The sequence below is a fragment of the Globicephala melas genome, chromosome 1 (assembly GCF_963455315.2).
Source record: "Globicephala melas chromosome 1, mGloMel1.2, whole genome shotgun sequence".
Lineage (NCBI taxonomy): Eukaryota > Metazoa > Chordata > Mammalia > Artiodactyla > Delphinidae > Globicephala > Globicephala melas.
Genome location: NC_083314.1, coordinates 112,722,362 through 112,736,636, shown reverse-complemented (window position 1 = coordinate 112,736,636; position 14,275 = coordinate 112,722,362). Strand labels below are relative to the sequence as shown.

The window sequence follows — 14,275 nt, the reverse complement described above, 5'->3', positions numbered from 1 at the left end:
ACTTCCTTCTTTGAAAGCTCCTCAACACATGAGGGAATAGCACATACCCACTCATTAATTCATTCAAAAATATTTGGTGCCTACTTTGTGCCACGCACTCTGTTGCTTGCTGAGATTTCATTAGGAAGCAAAAGGAGATCTAGGCCCTGCCCCGAGGAGGCAAAAAGTCTTGTAACAGAAACAACTAAATTAGAAAGTGAACATTTATAAATTATGATACAGGTTCACAAAGGAAACTGTGATGCTGAGGTGGAGAATAAAAGACAAGACCTATTTTAGGAAAGATGGTCAGGGTAAACCTGAGACCTGACATTTAAACTGAAAGCTGAAGAATAAAAAGAGGCCAGCCAGCCAAGCGCAGAAAGGAGGAAGAGAGTTCTAGGTGGAGAAAATAGCTTGAAGTAAAGAACGAATTTCGCAGAAGAACTGAAAGAAGGCAATCAGTACCACTGTTTCAGAGTGAACAACGCTCAGGGTGCCTCTACCTTTGTCTCTATGCATTCTACTTCAAGCAGTGTAGAAAGCAAAAATGGTAATGCAGAACAAGCTTTACAACAAGCGTATAATCCTTCTCCCTGACTGTCTTCAATTATGAAGTTATTTTCTTTTATTTAAAAATGTATGAAACATTTTCTTTTGCAATAGCTACCAAGCAAAGACACTATTTAGATTATATAATATTACATATTAGCATATAGAAGGTACCTGAATCATGAAAAAATGGTTTGCTGTGTTGAAGCTACCTGAAGTTAATGTATGGGGCATGATTTTATCCACAAAAATTGGGTTGGCCAAAAAGTTTGTTCGTGTTTTTCCTGCTCTTACGTAAGATCTTACAGAAAAACCCAAATGAACTTTTTGGCCAACCCAATATCTATATCCTCATCCATATCTATCTATCTATCTATCTGGTGACTATGTATACATTAACATACGTTAAATACTTCCTACCAACTATATTTGGTGGTATTATCATGATTCCCCTTTAACAGATGAGGCAGATGAGTTAAGAAGCTTTCTAAGGTAGATGAGTGTAAGTGGCTATTGAACACTTGAAATGTGGCTAGTCCAAATTGACATGTACTTAAATGTAAAAGGCACACTAGATTTCAAAGACCTACTACAAAAAGAATGCAATTTCTGTGCAATTTCTATCCATATCTTTTGTCCAAATTTTGCTCCTGAGGTTGCCTATATTTTTTTGTGATAATTTTCAGGAATTCTTATTCATTCAGGGTAGAAACTCCTTGCTGGTTTTAGATGTTATAAATTTAGATGTTATAAATCTTGTGATTCATCACCTGTGAGATTATTTTGACATCCTTCATTGATAGAAATCCTTAATTTTGATGTAGCCACATCCAACCATTTTTTGCCTTATGATTTGTATTTTCTGGATCTTGTTTAAGAAGCCTTCCTCTACCTTTATGTCATTAGGTAATGGGCATTCTTTTCTATTAGTGTTAACTTTTTTTTTTTTTGTGGTACGTGGGCCTCTCACTGTTGTGGCCTCTTCCGTTGCAGAGCACAGGCTCCGGACACGCAGGCTCAGCGGCCATGGCTCATGGGCCCAGCCACTCGGCAGCATGTGGGATCTTCCCGGACCGGGGCACGAACCCGTGTCCCCTGCATCGGCAGGCGGACTCTCAACCACTGAGCCACCAGGGAAGCCCCAGTGTTAACTTTTTAAGGTAGGTCTTTAATCCATTTGGAGTCCATCTTTTTCACCAGGGGTGAGATAGAGATCCAACTAATTTTTTTCCACATAGTGACCCAGTTTTCCAAATACTATACATACTAAAATTTACTTTTCCCATTAATTTGTGGTGTCAATCTTTTAAAAAAAATTATCGAGCTATAAATGACATACAACAATATATTAGCTTTAGGTGTACAGCATAATGATTCAATATTTGTATATATTGTGAAATGATCACCACAGTAAGTCTAGTTAATATCCCTCATAACCATACACAGTTACAGAATTTTTTTCTTGTGATGAGAACATTTAAGATTGACTCTCTTGGCGACTTTCAGATAGGCAATACAGTATTATTAACTATAGCTTCTATGCTGTACATTACATCCCCGTGGCTTACTTATTTTATAACTGGAAATTTGTACCTTTTGACCCCCTTCACCTACTTTGCCCACCCCTCAGCCCCTGCCTCTGGCAACCGTCAATCTATTCTCTGTATCTATGAGCTTGGTTTAAAAAATATTTTTTTTAGATTCCACATATATGTGAGATGATATGGTATTTGTCTTTGACTTATTTCACTTAGCATAATGTCCTCAAGGCTCATCCATGTTGCCACAAATGGCAAGATGTACCCTTTTTATGGTTGAGTAGTGTTCCATTGTACACATAAACCACATCTTCTTTACCCATTCATCCATCGATGGAAACTTAAAAAGGTTGTTTCCATATCTTGGTTATTGTAAACAATGCTTCAGTGAACATGGGGGTGCATATATATTTTCAAATTCATGCTTTTGTTTTCTTCAGATAAATACCTAGAAGTGGAATCATATGGTAGTTCTATTTTTAATTTTTTGAGGAACCTCCATATTGTTTTCCACAGTGGCTGCACCAGTTTACATTCTCACCAACTGTGCACGAGGGTTCCCTTTTCTCCACATTCTCGCCAACATTTGTTATTTCTTATCTTTTGTAACAGCCATTGTAACAAGTGTGAGGTGATGTCTCATTGTGGTTTTGATTTGCATTTCCCTGATGATTAGTGATGTTAAGCACCTTTTCCTTTGCCTGCTGGCCATCTCATTTGGAGAAATACCTATTCAGACCCTCTGCTCATTTTTAAATCAAATTGCTTGTTTTTTGCTATTGAGTTGTATGAGTTCCTTTTTTTTTTCTTTTTTATAATGCTATACTACCCCTTCAAGTAGCCCAGTGTGTTTTCTATAGATTCTGTCAATTATTGCTGTATTCTAATGAGGTTTTTTTTTGGTCATTTTTTTTTTGTTTTTTTTAAAGAAGATGTTGGGTGTAGGAGTTTATTAATTAATTAATTTATTTTGGCTGCATTGGGTCTTCGTTTCTGTGCATGGGCTTTCTCTAGTTGTGGCAAGCGGGGGCTACTCTTCATCGCGGTGGACGGGCCTCTCACTATCGCGGCCTCTCTTGTTGTGGAGCACAGGCTCCAGACGCGCAGGCTCAGTAGTTGTGGCTCACTGGGCTAGTTGCTCTGCGGCATGTGGGATCCTCCCAGACCAGGGCTCGAAACCGTGTCCCCTGCATTAGCAGGCAGATTCTCAACCACTGCGCCACCAGGGAAGCCCTGTATGAGTTCTTTATATATTTTGGATATTAGCTCCTTATCAGATATATGATTTGCAAACATTTTCTTCCATTCACCAGGTTGCCTCTTCATTTTGTTAATGATTTCCTTTGCTCTGCAGAAGCTTTCGAGTTTGATGTAGTTCCACTTGTTTATTTTTGCTTTTACTGTCTTTGCTTTCGGTGTCAAATCCAAAAAAATCTGTGGTGCCATTTTTATAACATTTTATCCATGGCATATTTCTAAGCTCTCTACTCTAGTACACTAATTATTTCTCTGTTTTCTCCTCTTTGAAAATTCTCTCACTCATTTTTTTCTAATGTTTTTATAGCTATTCCTACTACAGAACTGAAAATAAGCACTCTAAACAGGTTTAGACCAGTAGTAAAGAATCTGAACTACACAGGCTTTATATCTACTTACTCTTTAAATCTATATTACTGTTTAATCTGAAAACTATCCACACACCTGGAAATCAACAGGTGAATCAGCTGAACACATTTAGAGTTGAGGCCTCTCAAATTTCCTTAAACCTAGGATGTTATTGATTGTAAGATGCACTATTACTTTTTTATCTCTAAAGAGAAAAAGAGTCTTCCAAGTAATTTAATTCACCACTGATTGTAAGAAACATCCTAATTTTACAAATACTAAAATGTGAAAAAAACTGTATTATTGTTAAAAATATTCACTGCTCCTTTCTGTTGAAAGAGTACACATCCCTGCATTTCTGATGTCAGCCTTGGCCATGTGGCTTGCGGTGTCAATGGCAAAAATATAATCCTCCATCTTGTTGACATCTGGCTTCTCTATGTAACTTACTTTGACCAAATAAAAGTGAGTGTGTGTGGTAGTGATATGTGCCACTTTTTTTTTTTTAAGCCAGTTTCTTTTTTTCCTTCTACCCTGAGGTCAGCCATGTCCCAGATAGGAGCTGCTCCTGAAGCCTAGGTGTCAGAATGCAGAAGAGATGGATAGAGCCACAGCCAACCAACAGCGGACAGAGTGCAAGTAACAAGCAAACTTGTTGTCATAAGCCACTGATATTTTGAGGGTATTTCTTTCTGCAGCAAAACTTAGCCTAATGTGACTGATGCAACTTGTATTTTAGAATTGATGAAATCTGGTACTTGTTTGCCTGAAAAACAGGTGATTTTCCTTCACTTTCTTCTAACCTATGTACTAAAGGCCCTAGGAGATGGTGGAGCCATAAGAAAAAAGGAAGCCGGGCATCTCAGTCACTTTGTCAGAGAGAGCTACCTGGTAATACCCACACTGGACTAGTAACATGAGCAAAAACAACTTCTTATCAAGTTAAGCCTACAAAAATTTTTAGGTTTATTTGTTATAGCTGTTAATATTCTCCTAAAAATACATTAAATTAAACTATGTTTAATTGAAAAACTTTGTAATCTATCTCAATTGGCTTATTCAAAAGTTAGTCTCACAGAAATCTTTTTATAAATGAAGATGGTATAAAGTGCACTGAACCAACCTCTGGTTTCGATTGCAAATCAACTTATTCAATAAGTGCAAAATGATCTGAAGAAAATAAAATTAAACACATATTTATGTGTTCATGTAACAAGCTCTGTGCTAAGAGTGGTAGAGGTTACAAAGATGAGTGAAATATAATAAGGCGTTCATAATCTAGTAAGTTGGATGAGGAAAAGCATATTTTCTGTAAGTTAAGAGAAGAAAAATAAAATCCTATATAATGCAAAGGCAGCAGAGATTATGTCTGGTTGAGAACATAAGGAAAAGCTTTACAGAGAACACAATATTTGAGGTACGGCCAACTGTTGACAAGATAAATGGTGAAAGTGTATTCAACGTAGAGGGAATGATCTGAACAGAAAATGGGAAGTAGCAAATGATGAAACATATGTCAAACATAAAGCAAATCCAGATTGTCTGGCAAACAGGATATGTGTAGGAAAGAGACTGGGATAGATATGGTGATATACTATTGAGGGCTTTGACTGCCAAGTGTATTTGTATTTGTGGTGTTTGAAGAAAAATTTGTGTTTGTTGAAGAATCATTGTCGGTTTGAGTAAAGGAGGAATGTAATCGTATCTGTACTGAATGGACAGTAATTTAACAACACTGTGTTCAATGTGTGGAAATGGGAAAAAGATACAAAATGGTGTAAACAGTTAGAAGCTATTGTAATAGTCTAGTTTAAGTGTAATGACTCTTATGACAATGGTATCATGACTCAAAGAAACAGTAGCTCAGGGGAGAAGCCAGTGTCAGAGGAGAGATGATGAATTAAGCCATGGGACAATTATGGCTCTTAATTGACAATTATGGCTCATGGGACAATCAGAGAGTCTATCCTGAAATATTAATTTGTGAGTCCATAGAAAAATCAATTCCTGAAATCATAAGAATGATGCAGTACATACAGTAATAACAGAAGAAAAACAGGAGAGAATTTTAATGAAAATTCTTTGGAAGCAAGAGATAGAAGGAAAAACAAAAGGAAGAGAGGAGAATCAGGAATGTGCAAGGAAAGTTTAAGAAGGGAAAAGTTTCAGATAGCAAGACATCAGTGTTATGTGGAAGGGTTGAGAAGGATGACTGTTGAGACAAAGTCATAGGATTTGGCAATTAGAAGGCTGGCGGTGACCTTTAAGAACAATTTCAGTACCTTTTGTGTGTTTGGATGTAATTTTGCCAAAGAGAATACAAGTGAGGAGAAAGTGGAAAACAACTGTGTAGTTTATTCTTTTACGAAGTTTGACGGCAAAAAGGAGGAGGCACAATAATTGCTTGAGGACATAGTTTGAAAATTATTTTATTTAGAATCTAATTTTTGTTCTATCTGCCAAATAAAAGAAACTCATCTACAATAGAAAAATACTCTTCTAAATAGAAGGAAATTATATTCAAAACTTAATTTTTTTTTGCTCTATTTCATAAAATGACTTTTGTTTTTAAAAGAAAACAGACTAATTCAACACATCTGTATCAGAGAGAAGATATTGGCAAGTTTTACATGCTCCCAAGGTCTATGTCCTAGCCAGTTGTCTCTAGGCAGATTCCTTGCACTGGGAATGCTTTGTGAGTTACAGAACTCACAGCAGAGAGACATGTATTAGGCAAAGGTGCCCTATAACCTTCTCTTATTGCAGAAACACTGTTTAAAAGGACAGATTATGGCGCTATGACTTGTTCTAATTTTTACCCATGAAACCTTAAGTGCCACATATGCCAACGAGAGTCAAGGGCAGAAAGTTATTTGTTCAATTTTTAAGTGCTCAAATGCAAATTATGGGTATGTGGAAATGGGCATAATTTATTCATATTTTTAATCTATGGATCATCAGAAGAAAAATATGGATGGCCTCCATTTCTGTTCCTTTCAATTCATTCTTATTCATTTCAAAACAAATGTTGAAATCTTTTATATTATTGTATTAGTTATCTATTACTGCAGAACAGATCACCCCAAAGTCAGTGGCTTAAAACAATAAATACTTATCTCACAGTTTCTGTCAGTCAAGAATTCACTAGTGCTTATCTCAGAATTTTTCTGAGTTCTGGCTCAGAGTTTTTCATGAGGTTGTAGTCAAGATATGACATAAGCTGCAGTCATCTGAAGTCTTGACTGAGACTAGGGAATCCATTTCCAAGAAGGCTGTTAGCTGGAGGCCTCAGTTTCTCGCTATGTAGGCCTCCGTATGGCCTGACTTCATGGCAGTAGGTTCCCGCCCCCCCCCCACCCCCCGGAGGTGAATAATCCAAGAGAGAGAGTGAGCAAGGAAGAAGCCGCAATGTCTATTATGACCTAGTCACACACAGCTATTTCTGCCATAGCCTATTCATTGGAAGCGAGTCATGAAGTCCACTCCACACTGAGAGTGAAATAAGACTATCTTTCGGAAGGGGGAACATCAAAGAATTGCAGACATATTTTAAAACCATCACAATGACTCAATTTTATTCTTGGCTTGATTTGATGTTTTATTAAGACTGATTCCTCCCAATACTTTTCTTCAGTTTTTTAACCTCTGTTTTCAAGTTAGACACTTCTGCAGAAATATTCTAAGTAGTATTAGAAGGATGTACATTTTCCCAAAGATGAAATGCATAAAATTTCATTCTTATTTCATTAGTTCTTAATTATTTATCATGTATAAGATACTATACTAGGCAATTAATAACTAAAATATAAAGCAGATAACAAAAATTTCTGTGGGATAAATCACTATAGAATATCAAAGTAGGAGTCAGCAAACCATGACCCCAGGGGCTGGCTGCGTGTTTTTTGGAAATAAAGATTTGCTGGAACACAGCCATGACCTTTTGTTTACCTATTGCCTATGGCTGCTTTCACCCTATGAAGGCAGAGCTGAGTAGTTGGGACAGAGACTTTATGGCCCACAAAACCCAAACCATTTCTGTTGAGTATTTAAGGGAAATACAAAGCAGTCATTGAAGCCATAGCCTCAGCTTATAAGAATTATCAGCAATTTATACTTTTTGATCAAGAATTTTCATTAAAAGAAGTTTCAAAACACTGATTCCATGTCTAACACACATTAACAAAAAAAAAGCTTTTAGCTAGAACATGCCATGCTATGTGTCAAGAGCTAGGTAACTCTACGATAAATGAAAACATTCACTTTTTGCAAAATGGAATATATATTAGTCTATTTAAAGATTTTGTTAGCTAAAGTGGAAACTCAAAAAGCCTTATGTATAATAAATCACTTCTTAGAATTGAAAAGAAATACTATTTTTTCCCAAAAGTCAGTAAAAACTCTAAAATACTCAGGTTCTATTTTTTAAAGTAACCACATCCTACTTATTCACTGAAGACTGATATAAAATTAGGATATTTCCTAGTTGAAGCTAAAATGTTTAAAAAACTTTACATGAAGTTCTTAGACTTGACAATTATCTTTAAAAAATCACTGTGCCTTCAACTGTAGTTTAAAACAACTCTATATTGTTTCAAATTTTCTTTTCAATGTAGAAACAACTGTATTTATAGGATAAAGAATTTCAGACCCTCAACCTCCTCAAATTCACTTGAAAATATAATATATAAAGCTAATTCCCTAAGATTTAGTTCTGTTTTATCTTAGAAACATATTAACTTGGATGTTTGCATTAGTACTATTGTGTTTACTCTATGTTTAAAAATAAGAGAATTTTATAAGTCATCTTACCACAACAAAGGTAGTAATTAGTTATACTACATGTAACTGCTGATATCTGACTATTTTTTTAACCTTAAGAATGGTAATTTTTCATGGTTCAATCTAGTACAATCTTGGAGGGTAGGAGAAACAGAAGGTCAGCCAGACATGAGAAAATCACTTCAAGCACAACATGGGAAAATGTGTGTTCATAACTAGCATTTATTTCTCTACCTCAAGTTCCCATGCTTCTGTCCAAGAAGAGAATGATACAGATGGCTGTCAGTCTAGACAGATAAGAGGAAGATGTAGAAAAGTAGAAAGAAACTTTCGTGTATAACATATCTGGGTAAGAAAGAGGAATTCCTTTTTAGAAATGATAAATATGAGACAATATGAGACACTATACAATTGTGTAAGCAGGTCTAGAGCAAAAAGATATTTGAGAATCATCAGCAAATAGTAAAGAGAGTAAATGAGTCACCAAAGAAAGGATGTACATTGAGAAAAGGAAAAGGCCAAGACCAATAATATTTAGAGAGCAGGATGAAAAAAAGAAAACTTAAAGAACTGTCCTATACGTGAAAAAGAAAGTGTACTGTCAAAAGGAGGATATTGTCCATTTATTTATTTATCACCCACAATGTTTCTTCAGACCTTTTCATTTGGGGGTAATTTTATGACTTGATGAGAATGAATAAACCTTTCTGTTAATTTGTAAATACATCACAGTTTCCAAATAGCTAATCTATGGACCATTTCACTCCTATTTTCAAACAAAATCCATAAGCTAAGGATATATTCCTTTGACGGTGTGACTTGGATTAAATTACTTTAGCTCACTGTGTCTCATCCTTCACCATTTAGGAAGACATGACTTTAAGTTTATCCGTTTGTATGCTTTGTAAAGCCAGGATGATGTCCTCTCTGATACTGAATCCCCTATGTCTAATACATTGCCTGGAATATAGAAGAAAATAAATATATGTTGAATGAATGAGCGAATAAATTTGAATGAGTGAATAAGTTAGATAGAGCAGCAGTAGTGGAAGCAGAGATAAGCCGCCCACATCATCCTTTAAGAAAGGTCTTGGTCTGTGTGTTCGCTCCAGGGCCTCATGTGAGATTTCCCAGGATAAGCAGCTTTAGCAAATGGGGTAGAGCTGGGTGCTGCAAGAATATAAGTGCCAGCAGACAAGGACAAGATGGCAGAGTAGAAGGACTTGAGTTCACTTCCTTTCACGAAAACACCAAAATCACAACAAACTGCTGAACAACCATCGAGATAAAAGACTGGAACCTACCAAAAACCATATTCTACATCCAAAGACAAAGAAGAAGCCACAACGAGATGGTAGAAGGGGGCACGTTCATGATAAAATAAAATCCCATACCTGCAGGGTGGGTGACCCACAAACTGGAAAATAATTGTATCACAGAGTTTCTCCCACAGGACCCAGAGATCTGGGCCCCATGTCAGGATCCCCAGCCTGGGCGTCTGCCAATGGGAGAAGGAGCTCTTAGAGCATTTGGCTTGAAAGCCAGCAGGGCTTGAGTGCAGGAGCTCCACAGGACTGGGGGAAACAGAGACTCCACTCCTGGAGGGCCAGATCTACATGCAGGACTTGGAGAGCCTCCTGGGGAGGGAGGGGTTGGCTGTGGCTCACTGTAGGGACAAAGACACTGGTGGCAGAGGGCCCAGGGAATATTCATCAGTGTGAACTCTCCTGTAGGTCGCCATTGTGGCACCAAGAACTGGCCCCACCCAACTCCAGTTGGCTGAGGCTCCAGTGCTGGAACGCCTCAGGCCAAACAAACAACAGGGTGGGAACACAGTCTTACTCATCAGCAGACAGGCTCCTTAAAGTCTTCCTGAGCCCATAGCCACCTCTAAATACACCCCTTGACATGGCCCTGCTCACCAGAGGGACAAGACCCAGCTCTACACACCAGTGGGCAGGCACCAGTCCTGCCCACCAGGAAGCCTGCACAGCTCCCTGGACCAATCTCACCCACCAGGAGGCAGACACCAGAAGCAAGAGGAACCACAATCTGAAGCCTGTGGAATGGAGACCACAAACACAGAAAGTTAGACAAAATGAGATGATAGAGAAATACATTCCAGATAAAGGGACAAGATAAAACCCCAGAAGAACAACTAAGTGAAGAGGAGATAGGCAATCTACCTGAGAAAGAATTCAGAGTAAAGATACTAAAGATGATCCAAGGTTTTGGGAAAAGAATGGAGGCAAAGACCAAGAAGATACAAGAAATGCTTACCAAAGAGCTAGAAGATTTAAAGAACAACAACAAAAAATTGAACAATACAATACCTGAAATGACAAATACACTTGAAGGAATTGATAGCAGAATAACTGAGGCAGAAGAACGAATAAGTGAGCTGGAAGACAAATTGGTAGAAATCACTGCTGCAGGACAGAACAAAGAAAAAAGAATGAAAAGAAATAAGGACAGTCTAAGGGAGGGGTCCCCCACCCCCAGGCTGTGGACTGGTACCGGTCTGCAGCCTGTTAGGAACCAGGCCACACAGCAGGAGGTGAGTGGCAGGCAAGTGAGTGAAGCTTCATCTGTGGCTCCCCATTGCTCACATTACCACGTGAACCATCACTCGCATTACCACCTGAACCAACCCCCCACCCCCCACCCCACCCATGGAAAAATTGTCTTCCATGAAACCAGCCCCTGGTGCCAAAAAGGTTGGGGACTGCTGGTCTAAGGGACCTCTGGGACAGCATTAAAAGCACCAACATTTGCATTATAAGGATCCCAGAGGAGAAGAGAGAAAGGGCCTGAGAAAATATTTGAAGAAATAATAGCTGAAAACTTCCCTAACATGGGAAAGGAAACATTCACCCAAGTCTAAGAATCACAGAGAGTCCCATACAGGATAAACCCAAGGAGTAACACGCTGAGGCACATTTTATTCAAACTGACAAAAATTAAAGACAAAGAGAAAATACTAAAAGCAGCAATGGAAAAGCAACAAAAAACATACAAGGGAATCCCCATAAGGTTATCAGCTGATTTTTCAGTAGAAACTCTGCAGGCCAGAGGGAGTGGCATGATACATTTAAAGTGATGAAAGGGAAAAACCTACAACCAAGAATACTCTACCCAGCAAGGCTCTCCTTCAGATCCAATGGAGAAATCAAAAGCTTTACAGACAAGCAAAAGCTAACAGAATTCAGCACCACCAAACCATCTTTATAACAAATGCTAAAAGAACTTCTCTAGGTGGAAAAGAAAAGCCCACAACTAGAAACAAGAAAATTATGAATGGGAAAGCTCTCCAGTAAAGGCAAACGTACAGCAAAGGTAGGAAACTATCCACACACAAATATGATACCAAAACCAGCAATCATGAGAAGAGGACAGTACAGATGCAGGATACTGAAAATGCATTTGAAATTAAGAGACCAGCAACTTAAAACAACTTGTATATATATAGACTGCTATATCAAAACCTCATGGTAATGGCAAATCAAAAATAGATAAAAACACAGAAAAGAAAAAGCATCCAAACACAACATTACAGATAGTCATCAAATAACAAGAGAAGAGAACAAAGGAGGAAGGGAAGAAAAAAGACCTACAAAAACAAATCCAAAACAAATAACGAAATGGCAATAAGAACATACATATAGATAATTACCTTCAATGTAAATGGATTAAATGCTCCAACCAAAAGACACTGACTGGCTGAAGGATAAAAAACAAGACCCGTATATATGCTGTCTACAAGAGACCCACTTCAGATCTAGGGACATGTACAGACTGAATGTGTGGGGATGGGAATAGGTATTCCATGCAAAAGGAAATCAAAAGAAAGCTGGAGTAGCAATACTCATATCAGACAAAATAGACTTTAAAATACTGTTACAAGAGACAAAAAAGGACACTACATAATCAAGGAATCAACCCAAGAAGAAGATATAACAATTGTAAATATATATGCACCCAACATAGGAACACTTCAATATATAAGGCAAATGCTAACAGCCATAAAAGGAGAAACTGACAGTCACATAATAATAGTGGGGGACTTCAACACCCCACTTACATCAATGGACAGACCATGCAGACAGAAAATCAGTAAGGAAACAGAGGCCTTAAATGACACATTAGACCAGATGGACTTAATTGATATTTATAGAACCTTCCATCCAAAAGCCACAGAATACACATTCTCAAGTGCACATGCAACATTTTACAGGACTGATCACAAGCTGGGCCACAAAGCAAGTCTTGGTAAATTTAAGAAAACTGAAATCATATCAAGCATCTTTTCTGAACACAATTCTATGAGATTAGAAATCAACTACAAGAAAAAAACTAAAAAACACAATCACGTGGAGGCTAAACAGTATGCTACTAAACAACTAATGGATCACTGAAGAAATCAAAGAGGAAATAAGAAAATACCTAGAGAAAAATGAAAATGAAAACATGACAATCCAAAACCTATGGGACACAGCAAAAGGAGTTCTAAAAGGGAAGTTTATAGTGATACAAGCTTACCTCAGGAAACAAGAAAGATCTCAAATAAACAACCTAACCCTACACCTAAAGCAAGTAGAAAAAGAAGAATAAACAAAATCGAAAGTTAGTAGAAGGAAAGAAGTCATAAAGATCAGAGCAGAAATAAATGAAATACAGACGAAGAAAACAATAGAAAAGATCAATGAAACTAAAAGCTGGCTCTTTGAAAAGATAAACAAAATGGTTAAACCTTTTGCCAGACTCATGAAGAACAAAAGGGAGAGGACTCAAATCAATAAAATTAGAAATGAAAAAGAAGTTACAACTGACATCACAGAAATACAGAGGATCATAAGAGACTACTACAAGCAACTCTATGCCAATAAAATGGACAACCTGGAAGAAATGGACAAATTCTTAGAAAGGTACAATCTCTCAAGACTGAACCAGGAAGAAATAGAAAATATGAACAGACCAATTACAGGCACTGAAATTGAAATTGTGATTAAAAAACTTCCAACAAACACAAGTCCAGGACCAGATGGCTTCACAGGTGAAATCTATCAAACACTTAGTGAAGACTTAACACCTATCCTTCTGAAAATATTCCAAAATTGCAGAGGAAGGAACCTCCCAAAATCATTCTGTGAGGCCACCGTCACGCTAATACCAAAGCCAAAGATACCAAAATTACAGACCATTACTGATAAACATACACACAAAAAATCTTCAACAAAATACTAGCAAACTGAATCCTACATTAAAAGGATCACACACCATGATCAAGTGAGATTTATCCCAGGGATGCAAGGATTTTTCAATATACACAAATCAATCAGTGTGATAAACCACATTAACAAACTAAAGATTAAAAACCATATGATAATTTCAATAGATGCAGGAAACTTTTTGACAAAATTCAACACACATTTATGATAAAACCCTCCAGAAAGTGGGCATAGAGGGAACCTACCTCAACATAATAAAGGCCATATATAACAAACCCACAGCTAACATCATACTCAATGGTGAAAAGCTGAAAGCATTTCCTCTAAGATCAGGAACAAGATAAGGATGTCCATTCTCACCACTTTTATTCAACAGCATTGTGGAAGTCCTAGCCATGGTAATTAGAGAAGAAAAATAAATAAAAGGAATCCAAAATGGAAAAGAAGTAAAACAGCCACTGTTTGCAAATGACATGATTCTATACATAGAAAATCCTAAAGATGCTACCAGAAAACTACTAGAGCTCATCAATGAATTGTGTAAAGTTGCAGGATGCAAAATTAATACACAGAAATCTGTTGTATTTCTGTACA

The 14,275-nt window shown here is 37.3% G+C and overlaps 1 protein-coding gene across 6 annotated transcripts in view; it reads right to left on the bottom strand.

Moving 5' to 3' along the window:
* COL24A1 (collagen type XXIV alpha 1 chain) overlaps positions 1 to 14,275 on the bottom strand; it is a 431,901-nt gene that overhangs the window by 165,475 nt on the left and 252,151 nt on the right. The window lies entirely within an intron of this gene.